The sequence below is a fragment of the Meles meles genome, chromosome 14 (assembly GCF_922984935.1).
Source record: "Meles meles chromosome 14, mMelMel3.1 paternal haplotype, whole genome shotgun sequence".
NCBI classification, from domain to species: domain Eukaryota; kingdom Metazoa; phylum Chordata; class Mammalia; order Carnivora; family Mustelidae; genus Meles; species Meles meles.
The window spans coordinates 5702378-5720152 of NC_060079.1; positions in this window are offsets into that span (position 1 = coordinate 5702378).

The window sequence follows — 17775 nt, forward strand, 5'->3', positions numbered from 1 at the left end:
GGAAACTACAGCATTCTGATAATAGAAATCAAAGAACTAAACAAATGGAGAGATCCTTCATGTTCACGGATAAGAAAAGACAGTATTGTTAAAATATCAGTTTTTTACCACCTTGATCTATGTATTCAGTCATGGAAAACCTCATTACAAGTTATTTGTGGACACTGACAAGCTGATTTTAAGGCTTATATGGACAGGCAGAAGACTGAAAACATCCAACAAAATAATGAAGGAGAACAAAGCCAAAGAACTGACTTACTTCAAGACTTACTGTTAAGTTATGACAATCAGGACAATGTAGCATTGGTGAAAGAATAGACAAATAAATCAAAACAGAAGAGAGGGCCCAGAAATAGAACCACATAAATATAATCAACTAATCCTTGATAAAGGACCAAAGACAACTCAATGGAAAAAAGGATAAATCATTTCAACAATTGGTGCTGGAATAACTGGATCCCCCAGTTACCAACTCAAATCCCCCCCCCAAAAAAACAAAGAAGAGGAAGAAAAGAATTCTAGACACAAACACTACTCCTTTCATAAAAATTAACAGAAGATGGATTATAAACCTAAATAAAAAATGAAAAACTATAAAACTCTTAGAAGATGATATAGCGCAGAATCTAGATGATCGTGGGTATGGTGATAACTTTTAGATAGAACACCAAAAGCACAATTACAGAAGAAAAATTAATAAATGGGCTTCAATCCAGTTAATAACCTGTTTTCTGCAAAAGAAAGTTTAAGGGAATAAAAAGATAAGCCACAGACTTTTAAAATTTGACAAAACACCCACAGATAAAGGACTGGTATCCAAAATATACAAAGAACTCTTAAGACTCAACAATAAGGAAACAAACAACCCAGTTTTTAAAGAAGAGGCAAAAGATCTGGACAGACCCTCTCCCGCCCCCAACCAAAGAAGACAAACAGATGGCAAACAAACATATGAAAGCCATACGGCCTCAGGGAATTGTAAATTAGAACAATAATGATACACCACTACAGTCCATTAGAATGGCTGAAATCTAAAACATTGACAACACCAAATGCTTGAGAAGAGATGGAGCAACAGGGACTCGCATTCATTGTTGGTGAGAATGCAAAATGCCATAAACACTTTGGTAGGTAGCTTGGCAGTTTTTCACAAAACTAAATATATTCCTATCATACAACCCAGCAGTTATGCCCCTTGCTATTAACCCCAATGAAGTGAAAGCATATGCCCACAAGAAAACCTTCACATGCGGGGCGCCTGGGTGGCTCAGTGGTTAAGCCACTGCCTTCAGCTCAGGTCATGATCTCAGGGTCCTGGGATCCAGCCCCGCTTCGGGCTTTCTGCTCAGCAGGGAGCCTGCTTCCCCCTCTTTCTGCCTGCCTCTCTGTCTACTTGTGATCTCTCTCTCTGTCAAATAAATAAAAAATCTTTAAAAAAAAAAAAAAAGAAAACCTTCACATGGATGTTTATAGCAGCTTTATTCATAATTGCTTGAACTTGGAAATAACCAAGATGAACTTCAATACATACACAGATAAACTGTGGTATGTACACATAATGAGAGATTATTCTGTGATTAAAAGACAGGAGTTATCAAGCGATGAAAAGACATGAAGAAATATTAAATTCATACTGCTAAGTAGGCAAAACCACTCTGGAAAACCTACGTACTAAATATCATTCATGCGTCCAACTATATAACATTCTAGAAAAAGCAAGAGTGTGAAGATCACTGGTGGACAGGGATTCAGCGAGAGAGAAAGGTGAATATGCAGAGAGTAGGTGATCCGTAGTGAAATTATTATGTAAGAGTGGATACATGTCATCATATATTTGTAAAAAACAAAAAAAAAAACACCAGAATGTACAACACAAACTTTGAACCCTAATATGGCTAGGAAGTCACTAACAATGTACTGATATTAGTCCATCAATCATATCAAATATGCTGCAATAATGTGATATGCTATTAATTAGGGAACCTCCTGTGTGAGGTGAGGTAAAGAAGCTTATGAGGATCTTTCAATCCACTTTTCTATAAATCTAACATCTTTCTTAAAAAAATGAACTATTATTTTTTTAAAAGGTCACAGAGAGGGGCGCCTGGGTGGCTCAGTGGGTTAAAGCCTCTGCCTTCGACTCAGGTCATGATCCCAGGATCCTGGCATCGAGTTCCGCATCAGGCTCTCTGCTCAACGGGGAGCCTGCTTCCGCCTCTCTCTCTGCCCGCCTCACTGCCTACTTTCGATCTCTGTCTGACAAATAAAATAAATAAAATCTTTTAAAAAAAAAAAGGTCACAGAGATGGATGGGCATTTCACAAAGGGAGATAAACAAATAGACTTAAAGATGTTCCACATCATTAGACATTGGGGAAATGAAAATCAAAATCACCAATCCAGGAGCATGGAACATTTTTCCATTTTTTTGTGTCTTCCTCAATTTCTTTCATGAGTACTTTATAATTTTCTGTGTATAGATTCTTAGTCTCTTTGGTTAGGTTTATTCCTAGGTATCTTATAGTTTTGGGTACAATTGTGAATGGGATTGACTCCTTAATTTCTCTTTCTTCAGTCTTGTTGTTGGTGTACAGAAATGCAACTGATTTCTGTGCATTGATTTTATATCCTGACACTTTACTGAATTCCTGTACAAGTTCTAGCAGTTTTGGAGTGGAGTCTTTTGGGTTTTCCACATATAGTATCATATCATCTGCGAAGAGTGATAGTTTGACTTCTTCTTTACCAATTTGGATGCCTTTAATTTCTTTTTGTTGTCTGATTGCTGAGGCTAGGACTTCTAATACTATGTTGAATAGCAGTGGTGATAATGGACATCCCTGCCGTGTTCCTGACCTTAATGGAAAAGCTTTCAGTTTTTCTCCATTGAGAATGATATTTGCGGTGGGTTTTTCATAGATGGCTTTGATAATATTGAGGTATGTGCCCTCTATCCCTACACTTTGTAGAGTTTTGATCAGGAAGGGATGCTGTACTTTGTCAAATGCTTTTTCAGCATCTATTGAGAGTATCATATGGTTCTTGTTCTTTCTTTTATTAATGTGTTCTATCACATTGATTGATTTGCGGATGTTGAACCAACCCTGCAGCCCTGGAATAAATCCCACTTGATCGTGGTGAATAATCCTTTTAATGTTGAAGAACAAAGCCAAAGTTGGTGGCATCACAATTCCGGACTTCAAGCTCTATTACAAAGCTGTCATCATCAAGACAGCATGGTACTGGCACAAAAACAGACACATAGATCAGTGGAACAGAATAGAGAGCCCAGAAATCGACCCTCAACTCTATGGCCAACTCATCTTCGACAAAGCAGGAAAGAATGTCCAATGGAAAAAAGACAGCCTCTTCAATAAATGGTGCTGGGAAAATTGGACAGCCACATGCAGAAAAATGAAATTGGACCACTTCCTTATACCACACACGAAAATAGACTCCAAATGGATGAAGGACCTCAATGTGAGAAAGGAATCCATCAAAATCCTTGAGGAGAATGCAGGCAGCAACCTCTTCGACCTCAGCCGCAGCAACATCTTCCTAGGAACAACGGCAAAGGCAAGGGAAGCAAGGGCAAAAATGAACTATTGGGATTTCATCAAGATCAAAAGCTTTTGCACAGCAAAGGAAACAGTTAACAAAACCAAAAGACAGCTGACAGAATGGGAGAAGATATTTGCAAACGACATATCAGATAAAGGGCTAGTATCCAAAATCTATAAGGAACTTAGCAAACTCAACACCCAAAGAACAAACAATCCAATCAAGAAATGGGCAGAGGACATGAACAGACATTTCTGCAAAGAAGACATCCAGATGGCCAACAGACACATGAAAAAGTGCTCCACGTCACTCGGCATCAGGAAAATACAAATCAAAACCACAATGAGATATCACCTCACACCAGTCAGAATGGCTAAAATTAACAAGTCAGGAAATGACAGATGCTGGAGAGGATGTGGAGAAAGGGAAACCCTCCTCCACTGTTGGTGGGAATGCAAGCTGGTGCAACCACTCTGGAAAATAGCATGGAGGTTCCTCAAAATGTTGAAAATAGAACTCCCCTATGACCCAGCAATTGCACTACTGGGTATTTACCCTAAAGATACAAACATAGTGATCCGAAGGGTCACGTGTACCCGAATGTTTATAGCAGCAATGTCTACAATAGCCAGACTATGGAAAGAACCTAGATGTCCATCAACAGATGAATGGATCAAGAAGATGTGGTATATATACACAATGGAATACTATGCAGCCATCAAAAGAAATGAAATCTTGCCATTTGCGACGACGTGGATGGAACTAGAGCGTATCATGCTTAGTGAAATAAGTCAATCGGAGAAAGACAACTATCATATGATCTCCCTGATATGAGGACATGGAGAAGCAACATGGGGGGGTAGGGGGATAGGAGAAGAATAAATGAAACAAGATGGGATTGGGAGGGAGACAAACCATAAATGACTCTTAATCTCACAAAACAAACTGGGGGTTGCTGGGGGGAGGTGGGATTGGGAGAGGGGGAGCGGGCTATGGACATTGGGGAGGGGAGGCGAACCATAAGAGACTATGGACTCTGAAAAACAACCTGAGGGTTTTGAAGGGTCAGGGGTGGGAGGTTGGGGGAACAGGTGGTGGGTAATGGGGAGGGCACGTTTTGCATGGAGCACTGGGTGTTGTGCAAAAAGAATGAATACTGTTACGCTGAAAAAATAAATAAAATGGAAAAAAAAAAAAAAGAAAATCAAAATCACAATGAGATGGCACCTCACACCCAGTCAGATGATTTTAATAAATAAGACAGGCAATGGTTCACAGTGACGAGATGTGGAAAAACGCAAATACTCTATGTTGCTAGTGGAACTAGAAGATAGTACAGCCACTTTGAAAATCACTTTGGTAATTCTTCAAAATGATAAACATGGAAAAGAGTTCGATAGCTTTTCAAAATAATCAGCACAGAATTGCCATTTAACCTTGGTATACACCCAAAAGAAGTGAAAATATATCCACACAAAAACTCACACATGAATATTCATAGCTGTATTATGTATAATAGCGAAAAAATTAAAATTAACTGAAATTTCCATCGACTTATGAATAGATCAACAAAATACGGCATAGCCGTACAATGGAATATTATTTAGTGATTAAAGAGAAAGCAGTATTGGGATGAACTTTGGAAAATGTGACACTAAGAGAGCAAAGCCAAACACAAGACCACATAACATGAGTCCATTTTTTTTTTGAAATGTTTAGAATAGGCAGATCTATAGAGACAGAAAATAAATTAGTAATTTCCTAGGGATGGAGAGGTGGGTAAGGGAGCGAGTAACTGTTTCTTTGCTGGGTGTTGGAATCTTCTACACTTAGACTGTGGGGAGAATTGTAGCACTCTGCGAATGAACACCCACTGAATGGTACGCTTCCAAAAAAGAAGTCATGTGCATGTATACAGTTTATTGTGTGTTACACTTGGCATTATTTGTCTTCCCATCTGAGCCTCTCAATAAAGTTGAGTATTAATTACCTCGTTTTTTACAGACCAGGACATGGAGCTCCAACGGGTTATGCCACTTAGTGACAAAGCTAAACATTTTCGCCCATAAGCCCTTCCTCCTGCCCTGTGTTCTCACTACCCCCATTTACTATTTTTCCACAGAACAAGACAAGATTGTGGCATAGAAGGTTCTTAGAATTCTGTGCAATATGTCCAATTACTTTATTTACAGCTCCTTACATGTACCATGTGACTGCTCAATCAGAAAAAAATTAATTTTAGTCTAGTACATTCAGATGGCACTTACTGGATTTAGAGTAGATGCATGGATAACTTACTTTACTATTTTTTTTCATTTTTTAATTTATTTTCAGCATAACAGTATTCATTGTTTTTGCACCACACCCAGTGCTCCATGCAATTCGTGCCCTCCCTATTACCCTCCACCTGGTTCCCCAACCTCCCACCCCCTGCCCCTTCAAAACCCTCAGGTTGTTTTTCAGAGTCCATAGTCTCTCACGGTTCACCTCTCCTTCCAATTTCCCTCAACTCCCTTCTCCTCTCCATCTCCCCATGTCCTCCATGTTATTTGTTATGCTCCACAAATAAGTGAAACCATATGATACTTGACTCTCCTCTGCTTGACTTATTTCGCTCAGCATAATCTCTTCCAGTCCCATCCATGTTGATACAAAAGTTGGGTATTCATCCTTTCTGATGGAGGCATAAAACTCCATCGTGTATATGGACCACATCTTCCTTATCCATTTGTCTGTTGAAGGGCATCTTGGTTCTTTCCACAGTTTGGCGACTGTGGCCATTGCTGCAATAAACATTGGGGTACAGATGGCCCTTCTTTTCACTACATCTGAACTTACTTTACTATTATTTACAAGTGCTGAGGAACCTATTCCCCTAGGATAATAATCTCAAACGTTTATGAAAACCCTGAATAACCTGTGGGGAATATTCCAAAGGCTTAGAAAGATTGCCCTTTCTGAAGGCATCATTTTCCTTTTCCTTTTAGTGTGTTGGCGACAGGTATGGACTTGGCAGTGATATCTTGGTTGGAATGCTAACTCATTACCAGTTAGACAATCTCAGGTATTAATTAAAGTCTCTGAAGTACAATTTACTTATGTGTAAAATGTGAATGATGAAGGTTATTCCTTGTTAGGCTATGTGAACATTACATGAGACAGAACATGCTGAGATTATCAGAGCACAGTGATCTCCATATATTACTTCATTAATAAAGTTCAGTCCTACTATTATTACAAAGAGAAAAGAAAAAGAAAGACAATCTGTAAGCTCTTAGTAAAGTGAGTTAAACCAGAGAGCTGGCACAGAGTGTCCAAACAGGAGGATGGAGTGTAGGACACAGGGAGTGAGTCCCTTAACTAGAATACCAGAGGCAGAAGTGAAAAGTAGGGAACAGGTAAGAGAAATATTTTGAAAGTCCATCAAAGAACTGGATACCATTTTAGAGAGATGGACAAAACAAAAGAAGAAGCCAAAGTTGACCCCAAGATTTTTTGAACCAGAACAAGCAAGACATTAAGGCTGCCATTAAATAGAAACTAAGCTCAGTAAGTTTTACAGTGAATTTAGTTGAGTAAGAGTGGGAAAAGGAAATAAACTTAGGAGGAATATATAATCACAAATCGTCTTTGCTTCAAAATAGAAATAGACTCAATGCCTATTTGTTAAATGAAGAAGTCCACTATCATCACTAAATGCCTCCTGCTACTCATTAGCTCATTTGCATATTTCCCCCTAATTTCTACCTGCAAGCTGAGTCCAAAAGAACCTGAAACAGGCCATCACTTAAACCAAAAGATATAATTCTCCTAAACCTGGATGAGAGAGAAAGGCAGGCAATTTGTGCTTTCTCACACTTCTAGGAAATCTGAACAGGAGATAGATATAAAACAAAATGAATGAATTATTGTTCATTTTTTAATGTGAGAAAATACCTATAAATTTTGGTGGTGCATACTGAAGAATTGTATTTGGTCTTTGAAATAATTAGGCAAAAGAGAAAAGGAAAAAATATATGAAGACAATCTGAATTGTTGAATGTGGAAGATGGGATTATATCGGCCCCTTTTTACTATTTTTTTTATTATATAAAAAAAAAAGAAGTGGATACAAATCAAGATAGTCTGAGTGGTAGAATAAAACAGAGACCTTCCAATGGCCCACTTCTGATTTCTTGGTTCATAAGTAACAAACCTGGTGTGTTTTGAGCCTGATTCTTTGTTGTTTGCAGTTGAACACATTATAATGGATACACCTCCTTCCCATACATTCTAATGTTATTGTGAACAGAATACCGAACTCACACTCAACACATTACCATCATAAAATAAAATGCTTTTTTCACAGTTTCAAGCGCTATTACATGAGCCCTTCACATTAACAGAGTACATTTCCTTTGAAAACCATAGGGCTCTTGCAAATGGTTAGTTGATTACATATCCAGCTCGTCAAAAAGAGTAAGTAAGCTTTTTACGTATCTGCAGTAGTGTAAAGTTTGGAAAAAGGAGCAAACAGACAAAGAAATCTGTAAGGAAGGAAATGACCAGCTTAGGGGAGTAAAATAAATATGTATGTGCATCATGTATTTGGTGTGGGTTTTGCTGAGAGATGGTAGCTCACAGGTGATAAGCCATAATCTATCTTCATAGGTAGTGGAACAATCAAAACAAAAAGAAATATCAGTGTCTGTTCACTCAAGTGAAGACATAGCTTGTTGTCTCATTAGATATTTACAAAAGATTGAAAAAAATTACTAAGTAGGATTTTCTACTAAAATTGGCATTGCTAAAAAACACACTTCAGTGTTTTCTTCAAGTAAGCATATATTCGTGTTCATAAATAAACTTGTTTTTTTCCCCAATATTTTTGAAAAGTGCAAGTTTGGTCACAATTTCTTATGGATAAAAATCACTAAATATTTAATGATACTTAGTAGCAAAACCAATCTGCCTTTCTCAGCAGGTTAATTTTCTGTCCAAGAGATTGTATCTGATTTTTAATTTAATATTGTGTGGTACAATGAAATGGCCTATGGCCCCCATCCTTAATTTTCCTAGATTCTATCAACCACCACCCAGTCCATAAAATGTTCAGTAGCTCTGCTTAGAATTCTGTGGTCAGTATTTTAACGCAGGGCTCCCCTTTGACCCCATTTAAACATCTATGATCACGCTCGGATTTTTGTCTGTGCAACAAACTAAAGTAAATTAGAAACAAAGGCTTCACTTTGAGGTTATTTGAAAATTTAAATAAATAAATAAACTCAAGGAAATTTTGACCAAACAGTTTTGATAAAATGGAACTCCCAAACATGCTGCCTCTTGGCTTTTCTGAATGAAGAATAATAAAATCAAATAAAATCTAAACTTGGACTAGAAGGTATGGTTCCAGAAAAGGAGTATTGACAAGATAGCCTCTCTGTTTGGCCCCGGTGCTGTGTGATCTTACCATTCTGTGGGCATAAAAATAATCTAATTAATTTGAATGCCTTGAAATATTTGCTTTATTGGGAATCATAAAACCAGATAAGGAATAAGATGAAACCACACTGACATGACCTTAAATACTTGGGATTTTTTAGGAAGGTGGGGAACAAAGGATTTATTTCTCTAACTAAAGTATGATTAGATTAATTTTTCCCCGTTATCCCATTAGCAGCTCTGTATCTTTCTCCGTCCTCTTTCACTTCTTGCTCAAGCATCTGAACTTCTCTATCAGTAGACTTGTAATGTATTCCTTGCCCGGGCTTCAAAGCAATATTTGTAGATAAAAGGCTTGGTGCGCTGTTCCGAGCGAGGACTGCCACAGTAACCCCGAAACGATGACATGGCTACATGATAAATATCCTGACACAAAAAAGCTATTTTTTAGAGGAGGCCACCATACCATAAGCAAACCTTTGTTGCTCTATCTGTGAGCTAAGGGATCTGTCCTCCCATTGAAAGGTCCCTGAGTCGACAGACTGACTACTCCAAGTTGCTGACACCATGGGACAGAACAAAGACTCTGTCCAAGTCTTGATCCCCTTAGCTCAGTGCAGGCCAAGTTCAGCTCAGCCATCTATCAAGGCACTGGAATGTGCAGCAAGTAAATACCCACATTCTGCCAAGGAAAAAGAAAAGCTGGGTCATTGACTCTTCACAAGACGAAGGAAATTCTTCCACATCAAAAAGGCACCAGCAGCCCCTATCCGGGTCTGCACTGTATAATGGGTAGATTTTTCAGCAAGTGCTCAAAAGACAAATGATGCTTTTATCTTTCATTCTCCACCCCCCTTGCAATAAGAGTTTATGTTAAAGCCACTTAACTGTCTGGAGTGCAGCCTGGTGGATTACCTGTTTGTATGAATCAAGTACATTACCTGATCATGTGACTGGGGGTGGGGAGGAGGAGATGTTTATAAAATTGGTTTTGCTTTGAAGAGATCTTCTGCACTTTCTGAAGCCTTACAAAGACTTCTATACATCTCGGCCCCTGAAACACAAAGGGATTAGAAGTGAACAAAATATCAAGTTGAGACTTTCGTCTTGTATTTCTAATTATTTTATTAGGTTAGCCTTATTAAATTGCAAGATTTCAAATGGACCACTCCTTATTGCACAAAGCTGTGAAGCAAGTCAAAGGCGTATCTCTGAGACAGACTTTGCAAGCTTTGGAGCTAAGCATCCAATGGAATTTTAAAAGACCTCATCAGGTAAAACGAAACAATCCTCTTTTGAACTAAAACAGAAAAGCCCTTAAAAGTCACGTCTTGAGGATCAGCATTTTGAGGACAGGAATCTTAAATGTTAACAAAGTTGAACTAAAATACCTACAATGATTAATTGATCAAGCTAGCATGAGGTTAATGCTTTTTTGTTCCTAAAACACATTTTGATTCCAAGAAGGAATTCCTTTTCCCGTGCCACCCCAAGTGAATTACTCGTTTCAGTTTCAGCGGCTTGCTTTCTTTGTATTTGTAATCTCAGTCTCAACTGAAGGCAGATGCCAGGTTATGATGACAATAGCAGGATGTCAGAGAATTTAATTCCCAATCTCAGTTCCATACTCAATGCCAAATTACATGCTAGGTCTTGTTAAAGCTTTCTAATGTCAAAAGTTGGCAGTAAATACCTTTAGTGCCTATCACACAGCTTCTCCTGCCCCCAGCACAAAATAAGATAAATGCACGTGAAATTGGTTTGGAAAAGAAATCTGAAATATTATGATGAACTTATCCTTTAGAGTGTATCTCAATAATACGGAATGTAAATTTCATCTAAAATTGTGTTCTTCATTCTACTTCTGATTTTCATCTCTAGCAGGCAGATCGCCACACTATGAACTGCATAAATGAAAAGTGGATTCTTCAGAACTTTCTGGCCTTGAATATACCAATTATTTGATATGTAGGCTATTAACTTGGAGCAATTTCTAATTATATTTGTCAAGATGGTGGGCATTTAAATGATTTTAATTTCACATTCAGGTTCCAATTTCAAGTTGGCAAAGATTGGATTATTATCTCTTGCAAAACAAGAGTTTTTTTTTTTTTTTTAAGGCTTGATAAATGCTTTCAGCAACCTAGATATCTCCAAATACATATTTTGTAAAAGGTGAATTATTAGATATTTATTCATTTTACAAGAGATTTATAGACTTTGTAAAAGGTGAATTATTAGATATTTATTCATTTTACAAGAGATTTATAGACTTTACCAAAATACCACAACTTTGGTCATCCAAAATATAGTTATTTTTTTCATAGCTTTATTACATATAATTGTACATACCATAAAGTTCACTCATTTAAATATACCATTTAATGGGGTTTAGTATACTTAAAAGTTTGGGCAACTATCACATAATCTAATCTTCGAACATTTCCATCATCTCAAAGACAAATTTTGCACCTATTAGCATTCATTCTCCATCCTCCTTGACCCCAACCCTAGACAACAATTAGTCTACTTTTTTTTTTCTCTAAGATTTGCCTAGGAATTTCATGTAAATGAGTTCTTATGATATTGATCTTTTTTGACTGGCTTCTTTCACAGAGCATAATGTCTTTGAGATTCATTTGTGTTGTAGCATGGATAAGCACTTCATTTCTTTTCATTGCCAGATAATACTCCATTCTATGGATATACTGATTTATTTTCCCATTCATCAGTTGGTGGAAATGTTAGTCATTAGAGAAATGCAAATCAAAACCATAATGAGGTAACATGTCAAATCCACTAGATAGTTATGTAATAGAAAGTACTTTCTATACAGTAGAAAGTGCTGGGAAGATTGGGAAGAATTGGAACCTTTATACTTTGCTGGTAGGAATACAAAATTATGCAGCTACTTTGTAAAACAGTTGAACAGTTCTTCAAAATGTTAATTAGTGAGCCACCACATAACCCCCAATTCTACTGTAACTAGACACTCAAGAGAAATAAAAACGTACGTATATGAGTGCTTACCGCAGAATTGTTTATACATTATACATAATGGTCAGAATTTATTACATACACTACTTTCACAAACATATTTCAAACATAAAATATTATCTGTCTAAATCAACAACAACCTTAGCAAACTCATAAAAAACCCACCCCATACAAAATAAGTGAACATTCTCTTTATTACATTCTGACTCTGGGTAGCATACCCTTTCCTGTAATGCCTGGCATTCTTTCTTTGATCTTCGCTCTCCGATTCTCAAAGGTTCCTGCATGGGTGCCCATCACACTGCTGTGCCTTCTTCCTACCACACTCCAAGCCCTGAAAATCAAATTATCCTGGCATGTTTCAACTACTTGATAACTTAGTCTTTCCCCTGCTTGAAATAAGCCGAGAAACATCACTGTATCTGTTCACTCACTTTAAAGCAAGGTGGTTAGATTTCAAGCTCCTTACCAACTCTAAGTTTCCAAAGATAATTGGATTGAAAATAACTTTTGTGCGAGGATGAGAGCATCAACCCTTCCCTCCCTTCTGTCTTCTCACTCTCCACACACCCTGGGCTTCTCTCTGAGCAAAGTCAGAAAGCTTCCTGTGGACATTAGCAAACACATTTTCATGATTTGCTTTCTTCTGGGTCTTTTAAATATGAAGATCCCATACCTGTAATACACGGATTAACATGATTCTTCCCTTTGTCCTATAACTATCACCTACAAGTTTTGAACTTCGTTAAGCTTGGTGACTTATAAAACCACATTTAAAAGACCGTGATTCAAACCACCCTCAGACCTCACCCCTGCAGACTGTAGTATAAGTCGTTTTATTAATTTCACCCCTCATCAAACCTGATTTTACTTTACCTTCTATGCCTCTCTCTGCCACCAAGATGAAATTATTCCTCCTCTGCATTTGTATCCTCTCCTCTAACTCTGTAACTCCAACTTAAAATTTCAAATTCAATTATAAAACCAAAACTACCTAATCAGTCAAAGAAAACCCCTTCGTGCCCTTCCAGCTTCAGAATCTGCCCTCACCCTGGTGAATCCATAGCCCTACACTAGGCCAGTGGTGTTATCAGCACGTCTTAGTTAAGTAATGTTATCTAAATGTTACTGAAACTTTATCACATGCCAACTTGAGAAAAAATGTTGTGCATATTTTTGAGATAAAACAGCAATCACAAAGTTGGCCGAAGAATATATCTGGGAGTAATACTTTTTTTTTTCTTGTCATTATGATAGCTGTGAAATGAAAAATTTATTAAAATAGTCATGAAGTCAAACTATATATATATATATATATATGTGTATATATATATATATTTTTTTAGACCTACTAGTAACAGAAAAGACCAAAACAAACAAACAAACAAACAAAAAAAAAACCGTTCTTTCCAGTCTTGGTTTTGGGAAGAATTTTAAATATTTTATTTTAAAACCAAAATAAATAAAAAATTTGTTCTTTTATCCATGAAACACAATATAGACTCTTAAAAAATAATATTCTTTTAAAGATTTTATTTATTTATTTGACAGAGAGAGGGAGATGACAAGTAGGCAGGTAAAGGAGGAAGCAGGCTCCCCACCAAGCAGAGAGCCCTATGTGGGGCTTGATCTCAGGAGCCTGAGATCATGACCAAAGCTGAAGGCGGAGGCTTACCCCATTGAGCCACCCAGGTGCCACCCAAATAAGATATTTTTAATTGATTATTCAAAACTCCAGTTTACAGTGTAAAACCTTTTCTTTGAACTAAGCATTCTTTAAATTATTTTTATTAACATATAGTGTATTATTTACCCCAGGGATACAGGTCTGTGAATCGTCAAGCTTACACACTTCACAGCATTTTTTATATCTGATTATGTATTTTATCATTTAGGGGGATCGGATTTTTTTTTTTTTTTATTCATTTGACAGACAGAAACCACAAGCAGGCAGAAAGGCAGGCAGAGAGACAGGAGGAAGCAGACTCCCTGTGGAGCAGAGAGCCCGATGCGGGGCTCGATCCCAGGACCCTGAGATCATGACCTGAGCCGAAGGCAGAGGCTTCAACCCACTGAGCCACCCAGGCGCCCCGGGATCGGATTTTTAAAATCTATGACAATGATCTCTCCCTTCAAATAAAGATATTAACTGAGAGTCCTTTATCAGTGGGAGCGTAATGAGATATGTATCTCAAAACAACTCTCTGCGGGTTATGATGTTTTCCTAGATAAATGAGCCTTGTGTCATATCCCGAAGCTAGCAAGTGGAAGTTAGGACCATCCGTATTTAAGTTATCCATAGCATCCTATTTCTGCTGGTCAGAAAAGAAGCCTTTAGCAAACCATTAATATTAATGCAGAGAACAACTTCCTTTCCAAATAATCTGAATTCAAATCTAGTGGATCCCAGTTTAATAAGTTTTTCCTTTACTGTTTCTCCAGTTCTATCTTATTGCAGGCTGGATTTCTTTTTAATTCTGAGTGTTAGGGACGTCTGTTCTAAGAGAAAGCTTGTCTCTGTTTCTGTCTCTTTCACACACACACACGCATGGGCATATATGTCATTACCCATGTTTAGGAAACTGCAGACGTTTTGCTGACTTCTACATAGATCAATAGAACTATAATGAGTATCTTTTTTTTTCTTAACTGCTAAGGCAAGATTGGGATATTAGTGGATTGATGGTGCCATCATGTGGTAATAGACAGATACTCTTTTTACTTTTTACATCATTTTTAACTTATGAAAGATTTCATATGTACAAAAAGGTACAGAAATAATACAAGTACTCATATACACAATATTTTATTATATTTATTTCATATCCCTCTCATAATTAAGATGAAATCCTTATAAATGCAGCCAGGTCAACCCTCCTCTCCCTTATTACTCCCTTCTCAGATGGAATAGTAGACTTCTGAGTATTTAGTTCCGTTCCTTATCTACCTATCTATCCATCCATCCATCCATCCGTCTATATTCATAATAGCTGTAAACTATTATTTTGTGATTTGAATGATATACAAATACATACACATAGACCTTTATGATCATTTTAAATATATTCTCTTGCAATTTGGTTTTTCACTCATTGTTAGGGCTTTTGAAATTTTATGTTCGTGATGGTTTCTTGTTGCTGGTGTTTTGCCTTACTGTGCTGGCTTGTACTTCAACCATGAGCATGATACTAAATAGATGTGCAGATGTTGAATAGAACAGATAGCAGACAGCTTTCTGTAGTGCTCCTGACATTAAGAGATAGTTTCTGATATTTTACCATTATGTATAATATTTTGAGACAGCATTTAACAGAGTAAGAAAAACCCATTCTGCTTCACATTTCTAAGTTTTACCTTAAACACATACTATTGAAAAAATGCTTTTTTATATATCTATCGAAACAAAGTCCAGTGTGTTTCCTCTTTGCAATGTTTATGCCCTTGGAATGAAGGGATATTTTATAACAGTCAGTTCAAGAGAATATTTAAGACATGAGTTCCTACTTGTCCATAGGGTTCTTGCTCCATATACTTGTTAGGTTCAACTTATAACTGGAGAATCATTTTGTACTGGCTATGATATGAGCCACTCTCATTAAAGGCTGCCACAGTTGACTAAATTTGAATATTTAGGTTTCTGTTCACTTAATTCTTTATTTCTCTATAAAAGATATTACAAAGAAAATGTCCTTAGGATGACTCTCTTAGCTAGTCAGTCAATGAGAAAAAGAGATCCGTACCCTATTGATGCACTCCTTCAGTTTGTAAGTTCACCTTTGTAACTCCAAGCTCTTATAAAAGTGCAAGCCAGGCATCTCCTGGAACTTAAACACATTATGCTTTTAAAAGAAATTAGAGTGACAATTAATTTGAGAATAAAACTACACTGACACATTAAATCAGGGTAGCAAATCAGCCTAGTGGCTCAAGACCCTTCTTGAACACTTTGTGTTCCTGCAAGTGGCTCTTACAGAGTGTACGGGTCTCCAGATGGCATTTTTGGAAGATCTTTCTTGTTGTCACAACGATGTGACATTCTACTGGCATTTAACAGTCACAGAAGAGAGAGGCTAGACTATTTCCATAAATGAACAGGATTACAAAATGAAGAATTGTCCTAAGTCCCAGACAAAACTCAAAAGCCTATGAGACATTCTGTAGCTGAAAATCTGTTTATGCTTATCTGAGTTTAGACATTCTCTCTGTTTTATATGTAAATACAAAGTATTTTTGCATGGTTTCAATTAAGATACACTAAATTTTGCAAAAATGTAACTACCAAGCAATTTTAAGGGAATAACATACATTTTTAACAAGATTTGTTCATAATAGCATATTTGAGACACTGATGTAATTATAATGCAGTAGTATCAGGCTGAATTAGCTTTGTGTTCATAGATTTATTTCACTATATTACTTGAAAACGTATATTGCAATACATTTTTTAAGTTACTTTTCTTTATTTCTAGTCTAGAATGCAGTTATGTAATTACATTGATTTTTTTCAAGTTATATCTGCAGGTAGATTATATTATCTATAATTTCCATTTAAATACTAGAAGTTATTGCAAAGTTTTTGTGTGTTAATTATGTTGTAGGCTCTTGTTAAATAATGCAACTTATTACACAATATTGACTAGGTTGTTTCAAAATTTTATTTTGTTAGAAAAGAAGGGCTTTGGATCTGGTGGGAAGAACCATGTTATGTTATCTAAACATCATCTATATTCCTTTACTTTTGAGATCATTGCTTCCTGGGTCACACACAGTCTGTGGCATATTTTGATGGATTTGCCTTGGTAATGTAGGTCTATCCTATTGTCATGTGAGTTCACACTTCTTTGTGCTTTCTCATTTTTTGTATTTTACCTCTTAAGCAGGGCGCTCACCCAGTCATTTATGTTTAATACAAGAAATTTTCTTATAAGCTTAGAATTTATATAATTGGGCAGGGGTTTTGTGGGGATACATGTGCTTTGCAATCATCTGGACTCATCTCTTGACCCGATTCATGGAGGTGTCCCCAGAGAGGTGTCCCCAGCGAGCAACCACAAAGATGTCATCTACCTTCTGGGTGGTGCCCAAATTCAGGAATGGCCATAGCTCCAACTCCCTCATTTTAGTTTCTGACGGTGTTTTTTTTATCTCTTGTTATTTATCCAGGGATGCCCTAGCCCTCACCATTCATACACATCAAAGGGCACAGAAGCACAAACAGAATTCTCACAGAATTGCATTTCCCATACACCCTTTGGTCTCATAATGCACTTAATTAAGCTAAAAAAAATTACATGAAAACATTACTGAATAGAAGTTTTTAAAAAATCATTACTTACTGCACATTTCCCTTCTAGAACTTAGTTGATTCTATTTTACTTTTTCAGGAGGATACAAAAATATTACCACCAGAGAGCACCACGGTTCTTTGTTAATATTTCTACACACCAGCTTTATTGATCCCTACTTTTAGGGGTGATGTAACATAATAGCAACCATAATTTAAGCTGAATTTGGAAAATTCTTTTGCTCTATTTTTGCTCTTTGTCTATGAAAAATATCTAAAGGAATTTCATTATCTTCTAAAAATAAGATATGAAAACATTTTAAAAGCATGTTTTAGGCAGCATGATAACATAAAGTTTTAGAATAATTTTACTTTAAACTGATACTGGTCTCATTCAGTGTTAATTGTGTTTTACCTCTTAAGTAAGTTCATATACTATCTATTTCCTGATTCTCATGCAGTTTGTGCTAATGATTTTTAGGTCTGATCAATATGAAAATATAGGTTTATTC